The sequence below is a fragment of the Tiliqua scincoides genome, chromosome 3, assembly GCF_035046505.1.
Source record: "Tiliqua scincoides isolate rTilSci1 chromosome 3, rTilSci1.hap2, whole genome shotgun sequence".
Taxonomy (NCBI): Eukaryota; Metazoa; Chordata; class Lepidosauria; order Squamata; family Scincidae; genus Tiliqua; species Tiliqua scincoides.
Window position 1 is genome coordinate 175,457,266 of NC_089823.1, and position 13,399 is coordinate 175,470,664.

The 13,399-nt window shown below is 44.0% G+C and overlaps 1 long non-coding RNA gene across 1 annotated transcript in view; it reads left to right on the forward strand.

Moving 5' to 3' along the window:
- The window catches only part of LOC136644773 (uncharacterized), a 47,261-nt gene extending 41,097 nt beyond the window's left edge, over positions 1–6,164 (forward strand). The window contains exons 2-3 of the long non-coding RNA XR_010794110.1: positions 1,097–1,297; positions 5,445–6,164. This is a non-coding gene — a long non-coding RNA (uncharacterized lncRNA). The remainder of the gene's footprint in view (positions 1–1,096; positions 1,298–5,444) is intronic.
- The last annotated feature ends 7,235 nt before the right edge of the window (positions 6,165–13,399 follow it).

The following is a 13,399-nucleotide window of genomic DNA, read 5'->3' on the forward strand; positions in this document are numbered from 1 at the left end:
CACACTTTCCCAGGAGTAAGCCTTGTTTAACACAACGGAACTTACTTCTGAGTAGGCATGTATAGGCATGTGCCTCTAGAAGGATAGTGAAGATGTTAACTGAGCAGCTCTGGGAGGAGAGACAATGATGAAAACCATTACAGGTTCTATGGCCATAATTAGCAGCTAGGAGAATAACTATACTTTGTACAGCAAAAGATGAAATCTCCTTTTAAGCAAATGTGCAGGCATGGAACTGCAAATGTCATTCTTGGAAGGAACATGCTCATTAATCTCCTTGATGCAGTCTTCTGAGTTACCTAAATTAATTATTGCACATTTTAAAATCTGTAACAGTTCCCAAATTTGGAGTTATATAACTTGTTTATGTACCTACTAACAAGGAAATAAACAGGGTGTGTTTTTCCCCCCTAAACCCTGTAATCACAGTGATTTTCAAAGAAGGTAAATGCTGGGATGGGGGATAGCTGGCTCTAGAACATTTGGGTAGTATAGGTCTGAGTACTAGTCATGTGGTTAAACAGAGCCATGGGGAGGTGGGCTGTGTAAGCAGCAGCAGTCCAAGAGCTGTAGGAACCTGTTGCAGGGTGTTGAAGTCTCCGGTCATCTCCTTGTTCTCACCACTCTCTCCCCCTCTTCCTCCTCCTCTTCAGTGGCCAGTGCCATCTGACATGGAAGTCATGTTTGTACTTATTCTGACCTTCTCCCATGCTTGCTGCATTTGAACAGTAGAGGTGTTGCCTCTATAGCAATAAGGGGAAAAGAAAGGAGGCCACTATTATCACAGGAGTAATGAAAGGATATGTTAGGAATGTAAGTGGAAGGCTTTGGGGGAGGTTGCTTGACAGGTGAGATAGCAGGCTTAAAATGGTTCAGTACATGATCCAGGTTTTCTTGATGGGGGGGGGGGGTCATTTTCAAATCATTAGAGCCTAACCTTAACCAGATCAGAAGAAGGTGGATCAAAAATGGAAATATGGAGGAAACTGGTGGTCTAGTGCATCTTCCAGGAGGTGATTTTGAGACCTCTTGTGATGGTCCATGACTATCCTCTCTTCCATTTAATCTTCTATTTTGTTCCCCTTTTCAAATTCAGGAGCTGTGAGAGTAAGAGCAGGGGCAGAAACAGTATGGGTAAAGTGGATGAAGTCGACTGGTGGGTGGCAGCGTCTCCTTCAGTCCCTGCCAATCTGCCAACTTGAGGCACCCACCTCAGCTCAAGTCATGGATGGATTGGCTTGCCAATGGATACTAAGACTGGGAATGGAAAGAGGAGGGAGAAACGCCATGATTTCAGGTAACAACATGTTTGGGTTCATCAGTTTGGCCTATGGGCCAATTGACAGTGGGGGAAAAAATACTAAAAACAGATTCATGAAACTAAGGAGTATAATTAGTTATTTATTTATTAAGCTCTGGTCTCATAATTTAAAGAACTATGAAGATGCTACCACCCCTGAGGGTTACACAATGCCACAAGGAAAATTGTTAAGATGTTCTGTTTTGCTAAATGTTCTTTCTGCCTAATGACCTTCAGTAGAAAAACATTAATGTTTTATAATGTTAAATCTGGCATAATGTTCAAACCTCAGGAAAAAAAATCAGAAACTTGTTGCAGTTCTTAATATTAGTTCTTTGAAGTTTAACATATTTTGACCATATGAAATGCATTTCATTTTCCCTAGATTCTTTTCTAAGGAAGACAAAAGCTGCTTTAATGCTTATTCCCAAGAAGCATTCCAGACTTTTATTCAACTTGTATTCAAGGGTCCTCAAAGTTGAAATATTCATATTAACCTAATATTCAGTTAGCCTTACAAATGCAATTTGTAGGTGTGACTCCATCGGGCATGCTCCAGGGGGGTGACCTCTGAGGAAATCTTGTTGCAGTGGTTACACAAAATACCTTCTAAGTAATTTCCAGAAGCTTCCACCAGACTGTAGTGAGGCTGTTAATCAACAGTCATGGTGGCTTCTGGCTCAACAATTTTCCATTCTCCTTTGGATTTTGTTTTGTCACGAACAAAGTGGAGAACCAGAAGTTGTGAATCTGCTTTCTATAGACTAGAAATTATATGGAAGATTAATAAAAGGTACATGGAAATATGGTCAGATTCCATGTGCATTTAGAAATGCACAATTTAAATTTGAAATAATGGGGAAATGTTTTCAATTCTGATCCTGATACTGACACAAGGAGGGGATCATTAACTGCATGTGAAACTCTTCAGTCAGAAGAAGGATACCATGCAGGACAGACATCTTCAAGGCCCTCCAAGAAAATGGCCTGAAGAACAACAATGAAAGGATTCTGTCTGGTACTGTTTTTTCTTACAACTCCTTACCTCAGTTACTAAGAATTGAGGCAAAACCTTTCTGTTCCTTTGAGCTCAATCCTGTGCATGTCTGCTTGGAAGCAAGTTCCATTATAGTCAAAGAAGCTTTTTCCCAAGTAAGTGTGGATAGGATTGCTGCCTTGATCTTTCTTTCCTGGGGTGAAAGTCCCAAAGTGAAAACTTAAGTGACTGGTGGCAACAATGTATAAGTGACTTCTTTCTTTTGCCCTTCAGGAGCATATTTACAACTGGTCACACCAGCTTCACAGCTAGTCAGGTTTTATGTTAACAATGTTTAGTTAATGCTACGATTAGGTTTCAGTATCACAGGATATGGGTCTGAAGGCATATGATGAAGTATCATTGCTGAAGCTATACAAGTCTCAGTCTGTGTGAGAAACTGCCTGTATAAGAAATTGCTGGAAATCCTATGCATGCTGTCTTCCATGGAGTTCCGTGGAAGAAAGGTGGGATGTGATGAAATAAAGTATTACATCATAGGAATTTGCCATTGGTCTATCTAGCAGCCCAATCCTATCCACACTTTCATGGGAGTAAGCCCCATTGACACTAATGGGACTTACTTCTGAGTAGACATACATAGGATTGGGCTGTAGGTCAGTGATGCTTACTCACTGGTAGGAGCTTCACTGGTTTTCAGGCAGAGCTAACTGAGAAACCCGGAATTGAACCTGGGACTTTTTGCATGCAGAGCAGGTATCCTAACACTGACTCCTCCCATAGCTGCCTCTTATATGGAATCAGTGAAAAAGCATTTGCTCTATAAACCCAAACTGTGAATTGTAGAAAAGAGTTGGCTTTTTGTGAGGGAAAAGGCAGAACAGCTGCCCACAGAAAGGTGAGATGGAATGGAAATGTAAGAAGCAGCCTCCCAAAACTTCAGCCTATTCATTTTGAAGCATGCTCCCTTAGCTGATCTCGTATGTCTAAATATAAGAAAAGAAGAATAAGATACATGCAGACAGGAAGGCCCAGTGCAACTTCTTATCTCTGTGTTCAGCTGACATTCCCTTAAAAAGACATAGTGCCAATACAACAAGTACATTCCGCAAACATGCTATTAAACAAAATATTTTTTCCCCTCTGGCCCAATGGCTAATTCCCAAACAGTAACCTAATAAGTACTTTTTCTGAAGGAGAGGGTTGAATTACCTGGAAAGGAACCTTTCCACGCTGACATGATAAACGATGCCTCCTGGTTACGTTAAAAAAACAGCCCCAAAACATCTGGCAACATGTTCAGAAAATATAATAATACTAAAATAAAATAAAATTGGATGCTTTACATTCCCCAAAGGCTGTTTACATAGGTGGAGACCTTGCAGTTATTTTTATTAAGTAAATTATGATGGCGATGCCATGGTTGTGTAATTAAAAACATCGTTATGTATTGCTTTGAAGAAAACATCCACGCTAGTAATAATAGTTCCAGTGAGGCACTTAAGCCTGTTTCCAAATTAAGATTATAAAATGTTCTGTGTGATGTGGGTAACTCTGCCCAAAGACGAAGGGCCTGATCCTATCCAACTTTCCAATGCTGATGCAGCCTTGCCAACAGGACGTGTGCTGCATCCTGCAGTGGGACCGTAGCCACAGAGACTTCCTCAAGGTAAGGAAACATTTGTTATCTTACCTCAGGGTTACATTGTGGCTGCATCAGCACTGGAAAGGCTGAAAGCATGTTCACTTAGAAGTGAATGTCACTGAATTCAATGGGGCTTACTCCTACGTATGTACACAAAAGATTGCAGCCTAAGAAAACTTTGTTCATATGGTGAAAGCAACCTCATAACCTGGGATAAACCCAGGTCATGCTCCACACAGTGACAGGACTTCACATGATGTGAGCTATCAAGTGAGGATCCCAGATGTCCCTTCAGTTCAATGGGCCGGTCCTCATTGCCTAATTCTGCTGACCTGCAATACAATCATTACTTGTATTGAAGGTGTACTATGAGCAAAGGATTCTGATGAGAGGTTACACAAGGCCGGTACTATCCTTATGCTCACTAGATAGCCGCCTAGGGCGCAGACCCCAGAAGAGTGCAGTACCAACCTATGAGGGGCACAGTTTAATACAGATTAGGTTTTTTTTAACCCATGTAAAAAATACAGCTGACTATATATATTTTAATATCATTTTCATTTTTGCTACAAGACATCTGTTTATAAAAATTGAAGTTGGCAATTTTTTTTGGAGGGGGGAGGAAGGTAGTAGTTAACCTTGCCTATGGCACAAAAATAGTCTGGCACCAGCCCTGGTTGTACATACCCTCTGGGCCTTCCCTCTGTAATTGTGCAGGGTTACACTTTCCTCCCTTCTTTGTTCAATACATAGACAAGTCTGCAGTGCAACATCACAGTAAAGCAGTGCTTCCCAAACTTATCCAGCCAGTGACACCCTCATTGCGCTCTGGATCCAGAAGTGCCAATGATACACGACATGTTGACACCAGTGACACTTCTGGGATGTGCTCCCCCCAAGCCTTGGAAATTGCAAAAAAAATGGCCCAGGGAGGGCATGTGGGTCCTTCTGTGGCATTGCAGACAGCCCAGCCCACTGCTCCAGTCCTCCATGTGGCACTCCAGTGTGTCACATCACACTCGTGCTGCCAAGCATTTTGGCCAGCATGGGTCCCACGATGCCCCTGAAACACAGCATGATGCCCAGTTTGGGAACCTTTGCAGTAAGGTATGGTATTTTAGGTCATTACTTTAGGTCAGGGCTCTCCAGACCCTGGCCCATGGGCCGGATCCAGGGTTTGAAAAAAGCCCTCCCCCCCCCATGAGTGGTGCTTACCGTTCTGCATTCCTGTGCCCAGATCAGCTTGAAAGAAACCTGGCGCCAGTGACAGAACGCTAAGCGTCACTCGGGACTAGGAAGGCTTTTTTGGGACACAGCGATTTCCAGTTTGGAGACCTCTGCTTTAGGTCATCACCATCAATATTAGCAATGTCCCTCATTTTTATCCAACCATAGTCCAATGTGCAAATGAGCTTGTATAGTTAAGTCATTTGAAGGGGAAAATGATGTGAACTGAGAACGCCAGCAAACCGTATGCCTGTTAATTCCAAAATTAATTTTAGAAATTTTCCAAGAGAAGCTGGGAGGCAGATGGAACAGAATATGGGGAAGAGCCAACCCACAGAACGGTCATGCAGCAGAATGGAAGGTATCCACTCATAATAGCTGGTGAATGGAGTCATTCTACAGACTTCGCTACTATTCTCTCTGCTGATGAAGCACTGAATTGAGCAGGTTGTACTCCTGTGATGCTTTTGTGGTTCTATGTTTGTTATCTGCGTTTCTGTATATTTTTACAATTTGGATCACGGAAATGTAATGAGAGTAAGAGAAAGATCATGAGGAAGTTAATCCTACCTAAGGTCTTCACCTCCAAATTCAAAGCAAAATTGTTACCCCCTGCATTTCAAGACTTTTAGAAAACTTCCCTGCTGACTAGAATTATTGCCAGTACAATTCCCATCATCCTTTTTTCTATTTCTGCTTCTCCTCCCCTCACCTGTTGCTGTGGTCTCCGTTTACCTTCTCAGAGTGGAGGCCAGGAGAAAGCACAGGTATCTGCTTTCTTCCCCTGCTGCATGCCTCAGTATTTCCATAAATTACCTATTCCTTAGCACATCCACAAAAATATGAGAATATTCTGATAGAACTGTAATTGAAACGACATCCGTTCCTTGGAAGGAAGGATTTGTATACTGTAAAGATAAGAGAAATAAACCACAATTGTATCTTCAACTTTGTTTTATGTATTCATGAAAAAATAAAAGAAATTTTAAAAATCACTTCTGCCCCAATCCAATGGGTGGATTTAGTGTTCAGCACTTCAAATGGCAAGGGCAAGCAGTGTTTTTGTTTACGAGCTTCAACTAGTTTGCCACCTGTGCCACCTGGAAGACTCAAACCTGGCTACAGTTATCCATGGTCACATCCTGGTTACGCACTGCACACAGGACTGCCTTGGAAAATGGTTAGAAGAGTCAGTTCATCCAGAATGCTGCTGCCAAATTATTGATGGACACAAGTTGATAAGAGCACATAACATTTATTTTTCACCAGTTCCACACATTACCACTTTGGAAGTCCCTGCTGTCCCCTGCTAGAAGACTCAAACCCTGGCCCAGGGGCCATTTGCGGCCCTCAGGGACTCCCAGTCTGGCCTGCAAGGAGCCCCCAGTCTCCAGGGAGCCTTTGGGCCATCAGAAACTGTTGGAGCCTGCACTGGCCCACAACTGCTGATCGCGACCGCCAGATTTGAGCTGGGGGCCTAGTTAAAGAAAGGCATTTTATATTCTCCATGTGTTTTTTGCTTTTCCCTAGCCATTATTTTAAACCCCTGCCCATTTCCTCTGAACAACTTAGGTCTCCAGGTGTTTCTGACTTGGTCTGGCTTGGTCTGTATGTTTTTGCTGTGCAAGAAGTGTGTGTGGCAAACAGTTCATAGTTCTCATGTGGTTCCACATGCCCGTATTATAGTTTTTGTGTATATTATAAATAGGCTCAGTAAAATGCATTCATTCATATGTCCCATCTCTAATGTATTCATTTATGTAAATTTATTCAAATTTGAAATGTAAATTAATTATTTTCTTCCCCAGTCCTCAACACAGTGTTGGAGAGATGATGTGGCCCTCCTGCCAAAATGTTTGCTCACCCCTAGCAGAGGTTTTGAGCAAGCATCTCATTCCTCCAGTTCCAACCACTTTGCCCCAAATTTGCCCCTTGCATTGCTCACCATTAGGTGTTCAGCTACTAATGTTTCAGAGCACCATGCAATCAGGCCCTGGTTGATACTGTCTCTTCCACAGATGAGAGGAAATTACTTTGCATTATGATTTCCGGCATAAAATAATGGACACACGCTGTATTTGCAACTCAGAGGCTAATCTCATGTATTCCCCCCGCCCCACCAACAGAGCAACACCAAACTGGCAAACGCTGCATCCATAGTGGGGGGTGGGCGGGCCAGGAGGTTTCAGTGGGGAAAGAGGATTATAAAATCTCCATTCCTCTGTGTAAGCTTCCCAACCCACAATGATTCGCTGTGCCAGCGCAAGTCCAAGGAGAGAAATGGGACGGAGAGGCTGCTGCCAGAAGGGATATGATCCATTGTAGGTTGCCTCAACAGATTCTCCCGCTCCTGTGGCCTCCCCACCCCTGTTAACACCTCCCTCCCCACCTGGTTTTGCCCCTCCCTGCCTCTGTTCCATCCTCCCACCTCCCCCTCCCACCTCTCCCATCGTCCTACCTCCTCTGGTGTGTGGCGATTCCCTCGCTAGTGGGGACAGGAAGGCACAGGCCTTCCTGCTGCTAATCCTAACAGCATGCTGACTTGAACGCTTTCGGAGTGCCATGTGTGACGGGCGCTGGCTGCTTTATGGCAGTCAGTGCTGTTGGGGGATCGTCACTGCCATCGGGCGGCGAGGGAAGGTTTGGGCTGTCAATCTCACTGGGGCTTGTTTACACAATCGGTTTATAAGATGTTCTAGAACAAGGATCTTGGAGGTTACACTTCCTTGCTGACTGTCTTGGGTAATTCACAGGCTCTGTGTCTCTATTGGACTGAACTCCAACAGCTCCATCTAACAAATATAACAAATCTGCCATTGTTATCATGATTGAGATATTTTAGATGGAATTTATTCTGGTGCCTTTAAAAAAAATCTGATTGATCTCAATCAGCATTTTTCAATGTTTGTCCTCTGCTGTACCACTCTTCATGGTCCACCTATTGGAAGTACCACCAGGAGTAACTGGCGATGATGTCATCTCCAGTTACTTCCAGAAAGGGAGCCCAGATGCAATGCAATAAACACCACTAAGAGGCTCAAGGCAAATGAGAGGGCTGTTTCAAGCATGTGGGAAGTGCATGCTAGAGCTCTGCCCTCCATGTCTAGCCTCCTCCTGCTGCTTGTCATGTTACATTACTGGTCTCACTGCCAAGTGGCAGGGATCTGGGGTCCCACAAATACCACTGGACACCATCTCAAGTATCACTGGTGGTGCGTGTACCACTGGTTGAGAAACACTGATCTAGATGTATTCCATGCTGTTTTAATGTTTAGGGTTTTTTTTAATTCACATGCCTTGAGTGTGTAAAATGCAGGGTATAAATCATATTTATTAAATAAACAAAGGCAGACCATTGATCCATCTAGCCCTGTGCTGTCAGCTCTGCTTTGTAGTGGCCATCCAAATTTTGAGTTTTAAGTCCCTGTTCCCAGTCGATGTGACTCATCTAACTGGAAATGCAAGGAATTGACCTAGGACCTTCTACGTATAAAGCATGCCCTTAGCCCTGTCTAAGATGATCTCGGCACAGAAGAAAAATGTACTCCTTCAAAAGGAAGAAAAGGAAGCAGTTCTCCACACAGCTCATAATTAATCTATGAAACTACTGCCACAAGATGTAGTGATGGCTGCTAGCATAAAAGACTTTCAAAGAGGATTAGACACTTTTATAAAGGACAAGATAATCCATGGCTACCATTCATGCTGGCTGTATTCCTCCTCCAGGACCAGAAGCAGTACATCCAGGCCCAGCTCAAGGGAAATGATGTCAAAGGCCATCTCTTGCATACCAAAGAGAGCTTTACAGGAAAAAAATTAGAGGGATACTATCACATCCCATCTGGTGAGCTTCCTAGCTATACAGTGGGCCCTCGGTATCCACAGTATTACCTTAGAACACCTCTGGATGTGACCAGAAGTTGCTGGCATAACCGCAAGTGCCTTCTGGTCAAGTTCAGAAGGTCCTCTGAAGCCTGGCCGCAGCATCTGCAGATTATGAAATACATGGATGCCAAGCCCACATATAAGGAGGGCCCCCTGTATTGCCCCCTTCAGGTGCAGGATGCTTGTGCAGCATTGTTGCACTTTTCTCCACTTCCAACACTAATTTCCACCTCCTCTTCTTTTTTGCATGTGCATCACATGCATGCCTGTATTATTATTATTATTAATTATTATTATTATGCCCCATTCCACCTCCATCCTTGCTAGCCCAGGCATCTAAGTCAATGAGAGGGAGATTTGCCCTTACCTTCAGCTGATGCTTCCCACCTAGCCACATCTTCAAGTGCATCATACTGAGCACAGAAGACTCTGCTCCCAGCAGGATTCACTGAGCCTGTGTACTTGAGCAGCAGGGAAGGGCATTGGAGAGTCAAGGAGGCAAGCAGAAGAAGTGAAGCAATTCTGTTCTGAGTGTTCCTGGAAGGGTGTGATCAAAATAGGATTGTAGTGCTGCTTCTTCCTGCAGCCCCACCCCCAGGAGAGGGCTATCTGCCTCTGGCCTGAGGGCTACCCAGAAGCCCCTTGCAGGCCACTGTGCAAAGTGGGATGTAGACTGGATACGCCTTTGACCTTCTCCAGCAGGGCTATTCTTGTGTTCTTATGAATTAGAAGCCCATGATCTTTTAGCAAATGTTGGACAGTGCCTCATTTCATGGATGCTTGCCAAATACTAATACTGATCAGAAGCCACTGAATACCAGAAACTGGGGAGCAACAGCTGGTGAGGTCCATCTCCTTCATCACTTGCATGTGAGTTTCCTGGAGGTAACTGGCTGGCTATGCTGGAGAGCAGAATGCTGGAAGAAATGGACCTTTGGCCTGACCCAGCAAGACTTTTCTTATGCATTTCTTACATTACTGCTGCTATGATTATTACTGTTCCTATTGCTACTCCTACCATGTGCTGCATCTCTTCTACCTATTTCAGTGCGATTCAGCACCTGGGCTTGTCAGCAAGGCAGACAATGAAAGAAGTTCAGAGGCTGCTATCTCAGGATAGCTGCTAAACAGGTGCAAGCCCTGGTTTATGTTGGATTGCTTTTGGAAAAGGTCAATATTTTAACACTGGCTTCTATAATAATAGCTGCGATTATATAATAGTCTAGTAGATGAGAAAAAAAAGTGGATACATGTTTTGCCATCTCCATTTTGAAATACTGTGTCCCTGATGTTACTGGCAGAGTCACTGCGTGCAAAAAATCAAGTCTGCTTTTCCAGAAATGACCTTTTTCATCTGAAACTTTCTCCTTGATTTAGGAAGGAGACTTCAGGGAGGCCCATCTTAGAATGCCAAACAGCTCTCATAAAATTAACTGGTTTAGTCAAGTGAAAAGTCAACTGTGGGCTTGTTTTTGTTATTCTTTTCTGAGCAAATTCTACTTTTCTTTTTACTCTCAGGAAAGTCAGGCTAATTTCAGGTAAGACACTTAAAAACATGTACATGTTTTTTTTAAACCATGCACATGTTTTTACTGTAGGAAAGAAAAGGAGCACTTACTGAATTGTATTCGCTTAAGCTGAGCCACAGAGAACCTCTGACTATAATATTTAGTGAATGTGGCACTTTTGCTAGAAATATGTTTGCTAGAAAAATGTTTGTGTAAAAAACTACCCTCAATTCGGTAAATCATGCAAAACTAAAATGTGAGCCTAAGTGTTAAAAAACAAAAGTAAACATGCCAAAAAATGAATTGGGTATATCTTGAGAGATGGCTAAATAAAGGGCTCACAGATAGATTTTTGCCATTCTATTTATCTCAATACACAGTCACAGGAATTATTGTAAGAATTACCATTCAAATCGATCCTCCCCTCCCACTCACTGCATGGCCTTCTCCCTGTCCCAAACTGCCAGTATGCCTGCTCTTGCAGGGCATCTTGGAGTGGCTATCGTGCTCCAAGGGCCTTGTGCCTCTATGTGCCAGCCATCCCAAACTGCATGATGGCAGCATGGTTTTTTTTCATGAGATCTGCCACAGTAAGTCCCCCTCCCCCATACAACTGAGCTGTAAGTTTGTCCTTGACTTCTTCATGGGTAAAGGTAAAATGCGAAGGCTTTTTCATGTGTTGCGAAGATGTTTGCCTTCTTCAGAACCAATGGCAAACCAAATTCTTCCAGTGTAAAATATTTGCATTGACTTCTGTAAATATTGCCTCTCCGGTTTCTGTCTGTACAAACCAACCATCAGCACTGAGATTAGATGTGCTGTTGCTGCAGACCGCCAGCCGAGCATGCAAAGATTTAGGAAATTTGAGGGCAGGTCCTGGAAGCCAGAAAATTTTCCCTTCTCAGAAGTGATCAGCTCTGGCAAAAGCTTCTCTACCACAAACTTTGCAAGGTCTCTCAGAAGAGACCTATAATAACAAGGGTAGAAAAGGGAGCAGGGAAGTGGAAAGCGCATGGCAGAAGCGCATGTTTTTCATTTTTGGCATTTATTTCTCCTTTGCTTTCTCAACCCTCAGAACTCAAAATCTTCTACTGTTACCAGAAGTGTTTTCCAAGAGACTGTTTTCCAAAGAAAGTCATAGGACTAGTTCTCAATAAGGTAAAAAAACCTAGATCTGGACTGTAATACTTTGGACTAAACATAATTGAATGTCCTTCCATACAAAAATTCCCTCCTCATAAATCCTACGCTAACAGCCCAATCCGTGAGGGCTGAAGCCTGGTCTTTGGTGTGCTGCCCTGGCAACAGTAGTTGCAAAAGTACCATAACGCTATTTGCAGCGGCCAAGAAGAGGCAGGTGCTGGGCCTGCACGTTGGCCAGAGAAGTCCTGGGAGCCAATGGCATTTTGTTTGTGGCTGAGTGTCACAGAAGCATTCTGGGGTGGGAAGGAGCAAAATGGGGACAGGGCAGGGGAGGGTGGTGCGGGGCTGAGCCTGGGAGAGGCCCGGGATAGCAACAGAGGCTTCTGCCAGATCCTATCCCCCTCCCAGGCCTGATCTGCCTGACACAGAGCTGCATGTGCTTGTGCCAGCGATTTTGCTGGTGCAGGACCAAATAGCCCCATAGTGGCTGCTGGGGCTTTCCCCGGGGCAAGGGGACAAAAGTCACCTTACCTCCTGGAGAACTCCAGCAGTCTCTGTGCTTGAGCTGGATATAGCAGTAGCTGCACAGGCAGTTCGGATCGGGATAGGATTGGGCTGCAAAGTGTACCCCCCGCATACACTGAATCCTTGCATGGAAAATGGGATCGTGCATTCTGGCAATGTCATCAGGATCTTCACATTCAGTGTGCATGAGTAACCATGCGGGTACAGCAGTCCGCACATTTTTGTATTGTAATTTTTGTATTGCTCAAGCACCTCCTCAAATTACATACATACATATTACATACCACATACATACACCAGTATTTATAGATATATAGATAGCGTTCAAAGCAGTTTTCATAGGCAGGATTAGTCTAAGCCAAATGGTGGTTTTTACAATATGTTCTGTGGAAGACTCACAGAGCTCTCAGTCACCAGATGTTGCCTTCACAGTGTGGGTTATCTCTTCTGTCTGTGCGCCATCAAGCTTCAGCAGGGATCATAAATCAAGCCCAGACAGGTTCTCCACTTTTTTTCCTTTCTTTGCTGGCTGGCCTTCACACACTCCCCTGCATTCTCAAGCGATGGCTAACCAACTCATCAGCGACTCCGTTCTGCCACAGCGGGTACAGCAGCTTGTCACAACCTGTCATTCTGTCTCCCGTTCAGAAACAAGACCACAGTATCTCCTGCCTAACTCTTCAGAAGATACCAGCAGCTCAACCATCAGTCCACACCTCCTGCCCTACATGAGATAATATTTGGTATGACTTGGGCCACTTTATTGATTACATAAATCAATTTAATGAATTCTGCAGTGGGTCCTGATTATTAAACTCCTTCCCTTTTAGTGCAATTACTTACCCTGAGAGATTCAGACACAACTGTTTTTTTCTTTGGGTGTTAGCCCCCTGGTTCCAAACAATGATCAGCTCACACCAACCTCTGGTTTTTCCTAACAACCCCTGGAAAAGGGGTCAAGGCAGCCAAGCCAGAAAGCCTTTAGGATGGTATTTGCAGTTCAGGCCTTAGGCATTGCCAGCCAGCGTCCCCATGTCCAATAGCCTCTAGAGATCAGTTGGATCTGCTTTACCCTCTGGCACTTGCATACCCTAGGATGCACACGGGATCCCTACTCCTAGTCCCATTGCCAAACTGTACGTCCAGAAAGTGTTCAGCCTGGTCAAGCT